Here is a 14,675-nt window from a genome sequence, read left to right on the forward strand (position 1 = left end):
ACTGTAGGGTTCTACAATGATCAAAATTTAGTCTATGTGACATCAGCCAAGTTACAAGGCCATTTATTTGCACAATAAAGAATGCAATTCAGATTATCTCAGATTTTAAGAGTGATTGCCTGCTGTGGAACTGGAAAGAACGCTGGCAGGAAGGGCTGGAAAATCCTACCCTAAACCATTTCTATGCTTTAAAGACAGTTTCAGATTGATTCACATCCATACCATGAACAGTTTAAGATATGTGCCTGGCATCAGAGGTATGGCACTCACTTTTTCCAATTGGTTCTATTAATTGTTTATCTCAAGCTGACACTTTGAAGAAAAACAGATTTAATTTACTTGACAATTTGCAAACTGCCAGCAACTGAAACAAACATTCAGTTCCTTCAGTGACAAATCCAACAATAATATTCCACTTCAGTTTAGTGCTGAGGGAGGGCTGCATGTCAGTTGCGTCCAGAGGTGTTAAACTCTGGCCCAACAGTCTGCTTGTGCTGGGTGGCATAGTGGCACCGTGGTTAGCACTGTTGCTCACAGCGCCAGGGACACATGTTCGATTCCCAGCTTGGCTAATTGTCTGTGTGGAGTTTGCACATTCTCCCTGTACCTGCGTGGGTTTCCTCTTGGTGCTCTGATTTCCTCCCACATTGCAAAGACGTGCGGGTTAGGTGGATCGGCCATGCTAAATTGCCCTTTAGTGTCAGAGGGACTAGCAAAGTAAATGCATGGGCTTATGGGGATAGGGCCTAGGTAGGATTATGGTCGGTGCAGATTCAACGGGCTAAATGGCCTCCTTCTGCACTGTAGGATTCTATGAAACATTGCTGGATGTTAGAGATGGATATCGCTAACCTGCTGTCATTAAAATATCAGTGCATTAAGGATGAATAAACACATTCAATCCATCTAAGCTCATTCATTTGAAAATAGTCGGAGGTTTCCAAAATGGTTCCAGGGATTTTGGGCATCCATTCTGGGGGGGTGGTGGTGATGGGGTGGGGGGGGGGGGGATGCGGGGGTGGTGCTGGTGGTAAATTTAATCAAGATGATGGGGTCTCATCTGCCAGATGGAGAGTTGGGAAGAGCCTTGCATTGCCTGCTTTAGGGACGTATTAAATGCCAATCAGGTGCATGTGGTCAGCGATAGGTCTTTCTCAGGATCAAGAACCACAGTGCATCCCCCACCCCTCCAACCCATCTCCCCCAAAAATTAAGGGCTTGCAGCTCTCCATTACAGGTTATATCAGCAATGCACACACCTGAGGCCCAGGATCAATGTGGGACGTAGGACACAGATGAGTTGGGGGCAAGATGGAGGGTACAGGGAGATCTTCACTCCCACTGGGAGTGGGCCAGGAGAAAGGGCAAGCGAGCATGTCTCAGCAGGCCCCACCTCTTCTCAATGCCAACTCTCTTGAACAGGCATTGAAAGCCAGACAGCCCCGCACTGTGATTGCCCTATCCACTATTTGAATACCGGCCATTGCGAGATGAGGCCCTGTAATGGGAGTTACTTGCTCACTTAAATACCTCAACTGCATGGTGGCACAGTTGTTAGCGCTGCTGCCTCATAACACCAGGGACCCGGGTTCGATTCCCAGCTTGGGTCACTGTCTCCCCATGTCTGTGTGGATTTCCTTAGGGTGCTCTGGTTTCCTCCCACAGTCCAAAAATATGGGGGTTAGGTGGATTGGCTAAATTGCCTGTTAGTCTCAGAGGGACTAGCTAGGGTAAATGTGTGCGATTATGGGGATAGGCCTGAGCAGATTGTGGTTGGTGCAGGCTTGATGGGCCAAATGGCCTCATTCTGCACTATAGGATTCTGTGATTTTATGACTCAAACTGCATTGAACTGGGAAGGTCATCCACAATCCTCCCCACCTCAGACTTACTAAGGGCAAAGGCAGAAATTCTGTGAAGTAAAAGTTTCATTCTATAACCCAATTTCTCTAATCTTTTCTCATACTACGTTCCTCTGATATCAATTTGATTGGCTTCTGGAACTGTCAATGTGAATAGAATATGGACACAGTGCAAGAAATGAACAATATAACTACAATTTCTTCTAACTTGTGCTTGTACTGCTCTGTCTTCTTGTTTATTTCTGCTCTGCACTGATATTTTTAAGTTCAAATAAATTTCCCCTTTCAACAACTGTTAATGCAAGTGGGGGCCTGGATTGTTTTCCACAGAGACAGGATACAGGAACCAGATCTGTTTTGTGTCAGAAGTCCACGCCTAGTGGAAAACTTGATGTGGAGATGCCGGTGTTGGACTGGGGTAAACACAGTTAGTCTTACTACTGGGCAGAAGTTCAGACCTAGTTAAGCTCATTAGGCAGGATTGAATGGGACTTCAATCCAGTGGTAGTCCTGGCCTCTGAAGCTGTTGGACAATTGGATTTCCTGGCAGTTCCATCAGCCCTGCCAGCGTCAGGAAGACAGTACTGGGTGGTTGCCAGGACTGCGGGTGGGGCAAGAAACCCAAAACCCAGAGAGTGGTGAATCTGTGGAATGCACCACCACAGAGAATAGTTGAGACCAAAACATTGTGTGATTTCAAAAAGAAATTAGATGTAACTCTTGGAGCTAAAGGAATAAAGGGATTTGTGGGGAAAGGCGGGATCAATATATTGAAATTGATGATCAGCCATGATCATAGTGAATGGCAGAGCAGTCTTGAAGGGCCAAATGGCTTAGTCTTGCTTCTGGTTTCTATATTTCTATGTTAAGTCTGGGGTCTTGGGCTGGGAACGTTAGGCCAGGTTAGGGACAGGGGCAATTGAGTGGAGACAATGGGATTAAGGGAGTGAGCAGATAGGAATAAAAGGGAATGGTTCAATTAAGGGGGGCCGCCCTACAATGGGCAGGCCTTGATGAGTGAGCCCCTCGTACTTCCTGCCCTTTAACCATCTAGGAATAAAAATTGATTTGCCTGATATGGCCTGCGTACCGTTATGGTCAATAGGCTTGGTGACAAATATCATCATTGAATCATCGAACCATAGAATCCCTTAGTGCAGAAGGAAGCCATACGGCCCATCAATCCTGCACCAACAACAGTTGATCCTTAATTGGTCATTTAAATATGGCGGGCGGGCGTAAATTGTTGGCACCACAATCTCCCCTGTAAACCTTTATAAGAGGGTGAGCTTAGGGGTGGGCACAAAGTTAGTGGGATGGACGCCTGCCATTTTATTTGCTCCCCCCCCACAACTGCTGCCGGAAACAACACACCCATCCACCCGCCCACCACAAACACCACCCCCCTCCCCCCCCACCCGCATCTTCATGCTCAAGCGAATGTAACAGATCCCATTGCACTATATTGAAGAAGAGCAGTGGCATTCTCCCTGGTATCCTGGTCTCTCCTTTATCCCACAATCAATACCACAAAAAACAGATCATAACTGAATTGCTGACAGAGGCAGCTTGCTGTGTGCAACTTTGCTGTTGTGTTTCCTACATTACAAACAATGACTATCCTTCAAAAAGTACATCATTTTCTGTAAAGCAGTTTGAGATGGGCAACGGTCATGCAAAGTGTTCGCTAAATGTAAGTCTTTTCTTCCTTCCACTATTGTTGGTGAAACATTGCAAAAAATCGTGGCTGGAATTTTACCAGCCCACCTTCCATGGGTATTGGAGGGGCGAGGGGCAGAGCATGGGGACATCCGTTGACCCCAGGCGGGATTTTACGGCTTCAGGATAAGCAAGGCTGTAAAATCCCACCCAATGTGTCTCATCCCAAAGCTAATACCCAGCATGCCTCTTGTTGCATAAGGATGAAACACAGCGGCTGGCAAACCAAGACTCACTAATTAAAAACAAAATACTGCAGATAAAGTAGTTTATTTATTAGTCACAAGCAAGGCTTACATTAACACCACAATGAAGTTACTATGAAATTTTCCTTGTCACCACAGTCCAGCACCTGTTCGGGTCAATGCACCTAACCAGCATGTCTTTCAGAATGTGGGAGGAAACCGAAGCGCCTGGAGGAAACCCACACAGACACGGAGAGAACATGCAGACTCCACACAGACAGTAACCTAAGCCGAGAATCGAACCCGGGTCCCTGGCACTGTGAAGCAGCAGTGCTAACCCTTGTGCTACCCTGCCGCTAGCAAAGTATCTCAGATGTCTCAGATAACGTGCTAGCTTTTAACTCAGATGTTGGGAATCTGACATAACAATGGAAAATGCTGGAAAAACTCAGCAGGTCTGGAGAGAAAAACAGAGTCAACCTTTCAAGTCCATATGGACATTCTACAGAACTGAAAAGAGATCGAATTGTGATGAATTATATGCTTGGGGAGGAGGGTGTAGCAGAATGGAAAATAGATTGGAGTTAAGGAGAGTTTAACAGAAATGTCATGGGCTTGAGACAAATGGTTGGCACTGCTGTCTCACAGCACCAGGGACATGGATTAGATTCCCAGTTTGAGTCACTGTCTGTGTAGAGTGTGTACATTCTCACCGTGTTCACATGGGTTTCCTCTGGGTGCTCTGGTTTCCTCCCACAATCTGAAAAATGTGCTGGTTAGGTGCATTGACCATGCTAAACTTTCCCTCAGTGTACTTGAACGGTGCCGGAGTGTGGTAACTAGGAGATTTTCACAGTAACTTCATTGCAGTGTTAATGTAAGCCTACTTGCGACACTAATAAGTAAATATACTTTAGACTTTAAAATAGGGCTGTTAATGGTGTCACTAGGGATTGAAGAGTGTTAATAGTGGCAAAGGTAGGATAGCAGAATGTGGGAACAGAGATCAGTGGGAGCAAAACTGAGCAACAAGGTACAATGTCTATGTGGGGGAGGGATGGGTTCTGTTGGGACAAGCCAGAAGAACCAAACACAGGCTCATTAACCACAGGTGCTAAAGAAGGAAACTGCATCTGATGGGAGTGTGCTGATAAGGGTCAGCAATTAAATATTTGTTGATGGGGGTGCTTTAATCAGAGTGTTAGAAGATGACATACCGGATTTCCCGAGTTTCCTTTGTCCCCGGGAGCTCCTGGAGGTCCATTGTCTCCCTGTAAGAACACGGTACTTTATTAACACTTCTTAACATTTTAATAAATATTCTTAGTGAGTGGTCAACTTCAGAAAATCATTACCTGTTCTCCAAATATTCCATCGACACCATGTTCCCCAGCACTGCCCTGTCAGAATGGAAATGTTACATAGAGTTAGTAAAGTTGGGAATGTACGGAGTGAAACAAGATCTTCTGATTTTGCTGAAGAATAATGTGCAAAAATACATGTTCCATATTTACCTTCTCTCCTGGATATCCCTCTTTTCCCTGAAAAAAAAACCTCATTTGTCAAATTGCAACTGTAAAAATAAACAGATTTGAGAAATGTCTGTAGTCTATGATTCACAAGGTGGAGTTTCTTGCCTTGGGGCCTGGAGAGCCAACGCATCCTTCAATTCCTTGAGTTCCATTGATACCTGGTGGGCCCCTTTCACCCTAAAAATATGTTTTCAAAAATTATTCGGACATTTCAAATGACAAACATGATTAAACCTGCAATAAATCATCTCAAATGTCAAAGGCAATTAGCTGCTTTCATGCGAAGTTGAAAATAACTTTATCTCTGAGCTCTACTTAATTAATAAATGGATGGCACGGTGAAATAAAGACTATAGCAGTCAAAGGAAGGACAACAAAAGCTGAGGGTGGTGATAGCAAAGTGTGCAAAAAATCTCTGTACTATTTTAGAAGGGAGATATCCATTGACATAAATAATGGAGGCTTTGAAAGCTGAGATAATTAGCATATATGAATGCCAAGGTACTTAATTATGATCTTTAGATTTGTAGATGACTATTTTATATGATATGGCCATTTTCATGTTGGTTTATTTCTTAAAGATATTTGTTATTTGTCAGTATCGTTTATCTTCATTTCATTTTTAGATGCACCTTTTAACAATGAAACCACAATTTAATGATTAATGTTTCCTTCAAGGGTAAGAGATCCTAGGCCTGGTTGCTATCTGGGCCCTGAATAATATATCCCATCCCGGGGGGTGGGACTCACGGCCAGAGGTGAATGGATTCCCAATTCCCACACTTGCTGTCACAGCACACCGTATGGAACAGCAATTAGCCAATTGTGGGCCTGGGGAGGAGGGGAGGGGGGGGTGGGGGGGCAAGTTTGAAGCCTGTGAGGCCTAATGTCTTTCTCCTGCCTGCCCAATCAGAGCTACTTCCAGGTCACAGCCACTGGCATGGTGCAGTGTCAGGTGACCCTGCAAATGTGTGATTCTGTGAGGCAAAATCAATATTTTACTCTCAGAAATGGTGCCTGGCATTGTTTGAGGCAACTGCAATTCTTATGTAACGTGTCTTGAAACGCGCAGAGCTCGAGTTGCTTCTTGCCAGGGTACACAGATGGCATAAAATCTAATGGACTTGCTTTCAAGATCTTAAAACGGAGGAGCTGTTTAATTGTAGCATGTTTTCCTCCATAGATGGCAGACTTGAGGGACTGAGGGAAGAGACAAGGAACAGGGGCAAGCTGAGCCCCTCCGCCAGACTGTGCCCACCAAGTGTGAGTTTCTAATGCCAGCAAATGGGAAGAAGTGACCTTGATCTTGTCCCTTTAAGGGGAAGGGCCTTGTGGTTGGGTCAGACCCAGTGAAGGGTTGAAGTAGAACGCTGAGCCGTTCGGGTACGAGGGCACATATCCTGGGTTGGGAAGACGATCAGCACAGTTGGGGCCAGGAAGGAGTAGCGTACAATGGCATAGTTATGCTGTCTACCCTGTTGTAAATATAGTTATTTGTTTGTTGGCAATAAAGCCTCTTTTTTTTAGCCTCATCAAGTTGCCCTCAATTTATTACACTGGCGACAAGGAGAAAATTTGCAAGTCCTTGGGGATCTCAGTACACAGCTAGAGGGAGCATCAAACATAAGAAAAAGCAAGGTAAAAGCACATGGTAAAATGCCTTTGATCGGGAAATTAGAACAATTCGGCCCCAAAGTGGAAAAATGGGGGCAGTATATTATGAGGCTGCATTACTTCTTTGTAACAAATGAGATAACAATTAAAGAAAAGTGGAAGGTTATCTGCTCACAGTTTGTGGCCCACAGACCTACAGCTTATTCAGAAGTTTAATATTGTTTAATGCTTTTGACTAGATAGTTAAACTGGTTAAAAATCATTTCAATTCCCCCTACCCTCAGTCATTATGTTCAGATATAAATTTCACTCAGCAGTCCAGGAGCCAGTCTCAGGCTTTGCGGGTAGGTTGAGAACGTTGCAAATTCGGCCCAGTTTTATGAGAGATGTTAAGGAACCATTTGGTCTGTGGCATAAACAGTCTAATTCTATGAAATAAGTTACTGGCTGAGGTCAAAATTTCTCTCGACAAAGCTGTGGAGTTGATGCAAGTGACTGAATGCACAGAACAGGGTGTAAGCAAGTTGCAAAGCATGCCAAACAAGATAAGCTGTGTGAGGTGGGAAATGGTTGTTGTGAAGGCTAACCTGAAGACTCCAATAAAAGAGATACAGCATTGAGGCCAGAAGCTTGTTATCGGAGTGGGAGAACACTCTAGGAAGTGTGCTGATGTAAGTTGTGTGTTTTAAGTGCAACGCAAAGGATCATTTATAAGAGTGGTGCAGAGTGAAGCTATCAGGACAGAATGTGCAAAAAGAACTCCAAAACGGCTAATTTAACTCTTTTGAAAAAACTCGATGAGGAGCGTGACAAGAGGTCCAAATCATTTACTCTTTACCAGGTCCAACTGAGTAATATGCAACCCTACAGAGACAGCCTTGATTCTAAATGGCAGATCCCTTAAAATGGAAATTGACATGGGGGCTGCGGCTACAAGTTATTGGGATCAGGCATTCCATTACCTTCAAAGAGATCTCCAACCATTGAATTGAATATATGGAGCTATATTATCTACCAATACCAAAGAAACATTCAACAGTCACAGCGCCCTCCAAGAATCAGACCGTGTAGTTTCCTGTTGTGGTAATTAAGGGACATTGACCTTGTTTAATGGAACCTAATTGGCTCAGATTAAACTAAATGATTAGCGATATTAAGTCTGAAAGATGGCGGTTTTCAGGAACTGCTAAGTTACTATTCTGAGGTCTTCCAAAGTGAACTAGGATGTATAAGGGGAACTAAAATATTTCTGAATTCGGAGCCAGCTCCTGAATGTTTCAGGACTCGTCCAGCACTTTATCTTAAAGTAGAAGTTGAGTTCAAGGGACTGGAAGATTTGGGTGTCATAACGCCTGTTCAATTCTCAGAATGGCCAACACCCATAGTCCTTATTCTAAAACCGGATCAGACTGTAAGAATTTGTGGGGATTATAAACTGACAATTAATAGAGTTCAGATAGACAGATACCTCATTCCTAAAATTGAAGACCTCTACTCAAAACTAGCTGAAAGATTAAAAGACATCAAGTTAGGCCTCAAAGGACAAAGAACAAAAAAAGTTACAGCATGGGAACAGGCCCTTCGGCCCTCCAAGCCTGCACCGACCACTCTGCCTGACTGAACTAAAACCCCCTACACTTCTGGGCACCATGTCCCTCTATTCATATCCTATTCATGTATTTGTCAAGACACCCTTTAAAAGTCACTTAAAAAGGAAATTGACATGGGGGCTGCGGCTACAAATTATAGGGATCAGGCATTTCATTCCCTTCAAAAAGATCTCCGACCATTGAATTGAATATCTGGAGCTATATTATCTACCAATACCAAAGAAACATTCAACAGTTTCTACTACCCACCACACCCCCATGCACCCGCCCCTCCCAAACTCCCCACAGCAAGTTCCAGACACCCATCACCCTCTGTGCAAAAAACTTGCTTCGTATATCCCCTTTAAACCTTGACCCTTGCGCCTTAAATCAATGCCCCCTAGTAATTGACACTTCCAACCTGGGAAAAAAGCTTCTGACAATCCATTCTATCCATGTCCCTCATAATCTTGTAGACTTCTATCAGGTCGCCCCTCAACTTCTGGCGTTCCAGTGAAAACAAACCAAGTTTCTCCCTCCTGTCCTCATAGCTAATGCCCTCCATGCCAAGCAATATCCTGGTAAATCTTTTTTGTACCTTCTCCAAAGTCTCTACATTCTTCTGGTAGTGTGGTGACCAGAATTGAACACGTTATTCCAAATGCGGCCTAACTAAGGTTCTATAAAGCTGCAACATGACTTGCAATTTTTAAACTCAATGTCCCAGCCAATGAAGGCAAGCATACCATATGCCTTCTTGACTTCAGTGATCTATGTAGCTGTACACCCAGATCCTCTGCCTATCAATACTCTTTACTGTATATTTCCCATATCAGACTTTCCCAAAATGCATGAACTCATATTTGTCTTAATTAAATGCCATTTGCCATCTATCTGTCCAAGCCTCCAACTGACCTATATCCTGCATATTCTCTGTCGGTCCTCATCATTATCTGCAATTCCACCAACCTTTGTGTCATCCGCAAACTTACTGATCCAGCCAGTTACATTTTCCTCCAAATCATTTATATATATTACAAACAGCAAAGGTCTTTGGTTCTTTAGCCTCATTGAGTTGCTCTCGATTAGTACAGCTCTGTAACTGATTCAGTGTGGGAAAAGATTGCTGCAGAGGTCAGCAGCGTGGACATTGTGCATTATCTTGGAGGTAATACAGGAAGAGGTTGAATGAACTCTTGAGGTCATCAAGGGTGAGGAAGTCCTCGCTGTGTGTATTCCTGTGCCAGGAAACCACAGGCAAAACTCAAAAATGCTGGAGACTTGTGAGGAGGTCTGCGGACCAAGGCTGCACTACACACCAATGACACCACCTGTGGCTCCAATGCCTCTGTGAAGGTGTCCTTGAGGTTCCAGGTTGGGGTGGGGGTGGTGGTGGGGCGGGGGGTGCGCAGAGGTGGAGTGCACCTCTGGCAATCCTGGTGCTACTGGAAGAGGAGATTGTTAATCTAACCTCAAAGGGGTGGACCTGATCGTTCGGCAGAGGTAAGATTGGAGGACGGTGTGGGGTTCCTGAGATTAGAAAGGGCTGAAATCAAATCTGGGACACAGAGGAGGACAGGGCAAGTGGGAGGAGGATCAATCCCTAGCAATGTTCACATGAAATAGTGCATGTGTTGTTTCCATGTTCAAAGGCAGGGAAGCCTCCCAACGAAAGCATTGTGATGTTGCTCCAAGTGCAGGCTGATGGTTGCAATGTGCCTTTTCTCATAGTGCATGTGCTGCGAATCATGTTGAACACTGTGACTGTGCCAACTCAAATGCCAACTATTGCCTTTATTTCCATGTTTCCTGAGCAGGTGGAGCTTTTTCTGGCGAAACTGCCAGACTTGTTTGTCAGAATGTTGCACCTGAGGATGAAGAAAGACCCTCGGAGGTAGCAGTGTCAGATGCTTACCCAGCACTAAGCACAAGCTGCACTGGCACCTTGGCAAGGATTAGCGCATTGGCACAATGGCAGGCATATCATGGTGAGGGCACTTCGCATTTGCACATACGTGCTGGACTAAGCCTCAGGCAATCAGAGGAGTGTTTGATGTGATCCAGAGATTGATTCCGAGTCGGATGATGAACCTCTGGGGTTGCCCATGAGGTGGCAGATGTTGGATGCCCAGAGTCGAGGCAGCAGAAGGACTGGGAGCCTGGCACTGTTTCAGCTCCTGGGACCTCATAGGAAGGCATTGAGGATAAATCAGTCCTCATGGCAGTGGGTGAACAGCTGCTGCCACCATCTGGAAGCACATCTCTGGACACTTCTGAGGGGGGAATCTCTCCTTTGCCCCTCTGCCACTGACACAATCCTTGTCAATTGTCACGGCGATAGAAGCTACTCCTGCGACTCTGCAGGAGTCCTCCACCATGGCAGAGCTCTCCAGGCCTCAGCCCACAGAGGACTACTATGAAAGTCATTCAGGGTAAGGGGAGAAGCAGATCAGGAGCCCCTCCAGTGCAGCCACGAGCGAGGAGAAAAGCACTGCTCTGGAGGATAGGGGAGAGATTTAAGAAAACTCCGCAACCATCACCATGGATGCGTATTGTATATGTGATCATTAGATATACCATGGGCAGGATGTCAATAAACCTTATATTTGCTATCCCTAATGCAGAGGTTTATTCAATGTAAATAATCTTTTAAATTATGATTATAATTATAATGCAATCTTTTAAATTATAATACATGAACTACTTCTCAAAGACGCCAAATGGTGTGAATGGCAACATGGCTGCAAGATCCTGTGAGAGGCCAAAACCAAGCATCTCACTGGTGAGATTTCAGCTAGCGATTGTCCCCACCCCCACCATTGTCGTAATGAGGTTCCCACACAGGAAGGTCAGGAACCTCATTTAAATATATTTACATGTCTTAGTGGGATTCCCCACTGTGATGTCCCCTCAAGTTGGAACTTACACTCTCACTGACACAACGTCTCATTGGCAAGATTTACAACAAGTCTGGAGCAATATTCACAAAGTGAAGGGAACCAAGTGGTGTACACAGGTAAGTACAGCCCCAGTGGGGAGAGGGATATGCCCAGGCAGTTCCTGACATTGCCACAGCATTGCCCAAGCAGTGTGCCAGTGTGTCAGGGGCAGTGCCATGGCGCTGTTCCAGGCAATCAAGGGGTAGTGCCATGAGGAGGTACCAGGAAAGTGCCAGGGCATGTGGAGCAGTGCCAGGGAGCTGTATCAGGGTGCTGAGGCAGTGCCATGAATCAAAGCCAGGGTGCCAGAGGCAATGCCATGGGTAAGTGCCAGGGGACAATGCCAGGGGGAAGTGCTGGGGCAGTGTCAGGATGCCAGGGACAGCACCAGGGAAGGGGGCTTTAGGTGGGGAGTTCCACTGGGAGAGAGGCTTCCCCACATGGGAGGGGCTCCCTGTAGGTGGAATGGGTATGCATAGGTTTTTCTTTTAATTGGAATCTTTTTAAAATGGCACCCTGATCTCTGGAAAACCTGATGCGGAGATGTCAGCGTTGGACTGGGGTAAAACACAAAGAAATCCCACAACACCAGTTTAAAGTCCAAACAGGTTTATTTGTAGCAAAAGCCTCAAGCTTTTGGGACAGGCTGTCCCTTCATCAGGTGGCTGGGAGTTCCAACATTGCTGACAAAGCGGCCTCATTCAGATCTCACCCTGCAAGTGTGGCATTGTGGGACCCACCAAATGGATTTCGTCCTTCAAGAAGTTTAAGAATTTGGCAGGAGAAGCCAGCAGTGTTGCCAGCGAGCAGCACATTGCTCCTCCCTTCCCCCTGAGACAACACTTTGAAAAGAAAATGAGAAAACTCTGCCCATTAGTGGATGAGCAGACATGTTTGTAACACATCAACATCAGACTTGAGATACTGAATGAACCAGATTGGTTGCCATTGTTCACAGGTCTGATTGTTGCTGGACAGGAACGAGTAAATTGTGAGTCAGGATCTTCCTTCCAAGTAGGAACATTCCTGTATTCCCCAGTTCACCCATGAGTACCGTACTTGTCCCTCAATTATGTCATAATCCATCTTAAGCAGCAGCTGATTCATTTCGTGTTCCAGTGATCCTGCACCGACCACAATGTCAGTGGAACATGTGCAATGTGAGCTCAGTTGTAAAGGAGACCAGCATTTCCTGTCTGCTGAGTCATTTCAGATAACCACGGACGTGCTTTCAAATCCTTTTAGTGTGAAGTGCCCACCTGTTTGGGGCAGTGAGGGGGATGTTTCGGTTGGGGATGAGGGTGGGGGGGATGAGGGTGGGGGGGGGATGAGGAATCATACTTTAATATCATAGTACAATTTGACATTTTATATTAGGTCCAAAAATCCTCTGGGGGCCTGTATCTCATAGAGTGTGAGTAAAAACAGCTGTTTGTTGTTGAATTATATACAAAACAGCAAGGAACAAATGTCAGAATCAGCCATCCTCCTGGTTGGATAATAAGTTATATTGCTAGGATGGCTCATAATAAATTGTAAGGGTGTCAGATTTCCCAAGTGCGTCCAGCACTAAGTGCAATTTAATAAAGTTGGAGCTGAGAAGATTGATAATCTGTCTTACTTAGTTTTCTAAGTTTGGAAAATATTGCAGCACTTGTCAGGCAAATTTTAACTCCTAGTAGGAATCATGCAGACAGCTGGCCTCTTTAGGAGTTCACCATCAGAGATCCTGCCATTCACGTTAAGGGGTTAACAGGGAGGTTGGGAAGCCATTGTGGTTGGAAATAAGCCAGAGAGGCCCATAACGATAGAAACCTATGGTTTCCTGTTTGGGGCCCAGAGCTGCTCTTTTGAGCAAAAAGCAAGCTAGAAACCAAATCAGATTCACTCACCTTTCTGGTGTTTGATGGTCATGTGACAGCAAAAGCATGGGGCAGCATGGTGGCACAGTGGGTTAGCACCGCTGTTTCACAGCACCAGGGATCCAGGTTCAGCGATCAGCTTGGGTCACTGTCTGAGCAGAGTTTGCACATTCTCCCCGTGTCTATGTGGGTTTCTTCCGGATGTTCTGGTTTCCTCCCACAGTCCAAAGATGTGCGGGTTAGATTGATTGGCCACGTCAAATTATCCTTTAGTATCATGGGGATTGGCAGGATAAATATGTAGGGTTATGGGAATAGTGCCTAGATGGGATTGTGGTTGGTGTGCAGACTCAATGAGCCAAATGGGCACTTTCTGCACTGTATGGATTCTATGAAACAAGGTGTTGAGTCTACAACCTTAATCAATCTCTCCTCACTGTGAAGTTTCAACTGTATGTTAGTGTGTTACCAGGAGACAAATTTCCGTAGGAATTCTCTCATTCTTTTTTCCCCCAATGCCTCTGCAGCTCTTCAGTTACAGCAGAGATGTGGGAGAACGTCTCTGCCTCGACCTTCCCAACCACCCACTTATCCAGATTCAAACTCTGAGATTTTAAAGAGGTGTGCCAAAAATAAATTAATCCAATAAGGATCTGTTCAGTATTTCTATCGGTGATCTATTAGAACAAGCTTAAGAGATCACTGAAAACAAGTAACAGAGAAAATCTTCACAAACATGTTTGACAAGATACTGCGTTGGTAATTCTAAACATAGCCTGGGATTAAAAAAAGCCACTCTGGAAAATTTAATGTAGAAGGTGGTTTGCATATGATATTTTACAATGAACTAAATGAAAAATAGACTATGTTATGAAAAGATCTGTAAAGAATAACTTGAAGCAAACGATGAGTGTGTCTCAGTTGTCTATGCTTTACAGTATGGAGTTCCCTCCTTGAAATTCTCCACTTCTCTGCCTTCTTTTAGCACACTCATTAAAACCTGCCTCTTTGACTAAACTTTTTGTCATTGGTCCTGAAATCACTTCCTGTGACTCAGTGTCAGATTTTGACCAATTACGTTCCTGCTTTCCCACATTAAAAGGTGCTACATAAATGCAAGCTGTTGTTGCTGTTCACCTCCACATCTCCAAATTTACACCAATATCTACAGATCTCTGGTTGGGCAATGGATTTTTTAAAATTCGTTTGTGGGACATGGGTGTCGCTGGCTGGCCAGCATTTATTGCCCATCCCCAGTTGCCCTTGTTCAAAGGGCAGTTGAGAATCAACCACATTGCTATGGTTCTGGAGTCACACGTAGGCCAGACCAGCTAAGGACACAAATGTAAAAGTTCATTTATTAGTGTCACAAG

The 14,675-nt window shown here is 44.9% G+C and overlaps 1 protein-coding gene and 1 long non-coding RNA gene across 2 annotated transcripts in view; both read right to left on the reverse strand.

Moving 5' to 3' along the window:
- Positions 1-5,309, reverse strand: part of LOC145353042 (uncharacterized) — a 34,952-nt gene extending 29,643 nt beyond the window's left edge. Inside the window, exons 1-3 of the long non-coding RNA XR_013888636.1 lie at positions 5,281-5,309; positions 5,122-5,166; positions 4,984-5,037 (exon numbers count right to left, since the gene is read on the reverse strand). This is a non-coding gene — a long non-coding RNA (uncharacterized LOC145353042). The remainder of the gene's footprint in view (positions 1-4,983; positions 5,038-5,121; positions 5,167-5,280) is intronic.
- The window catches only part of LOC145357968 (collagen alpha-6(VI) chain-like), a 125,844-nt gene that overhangs the window by 69,520 nt on the left and 41,649 nt on the right, over positions 1-14,675 (reverse strand). The window lies entirely within an intron of this gene.

The sequence above is a fragment of the Carcharhinus amblyrhynchos genome, chromosome 2 (assembly GCF_965287045.1).
Source record: "Carcharhinus amblyrhynchos chromosome 2, sCarAmb.v2.hapA, whole genome shotgun sequence".
Lineage (NCBI taxonomy): Eukaryota > Metazoa > Chordata > Chondrichthyes > Carcharhiniformes > Carcharhinidae > Carcharhinus > Carcharhinus amblyrhynchos.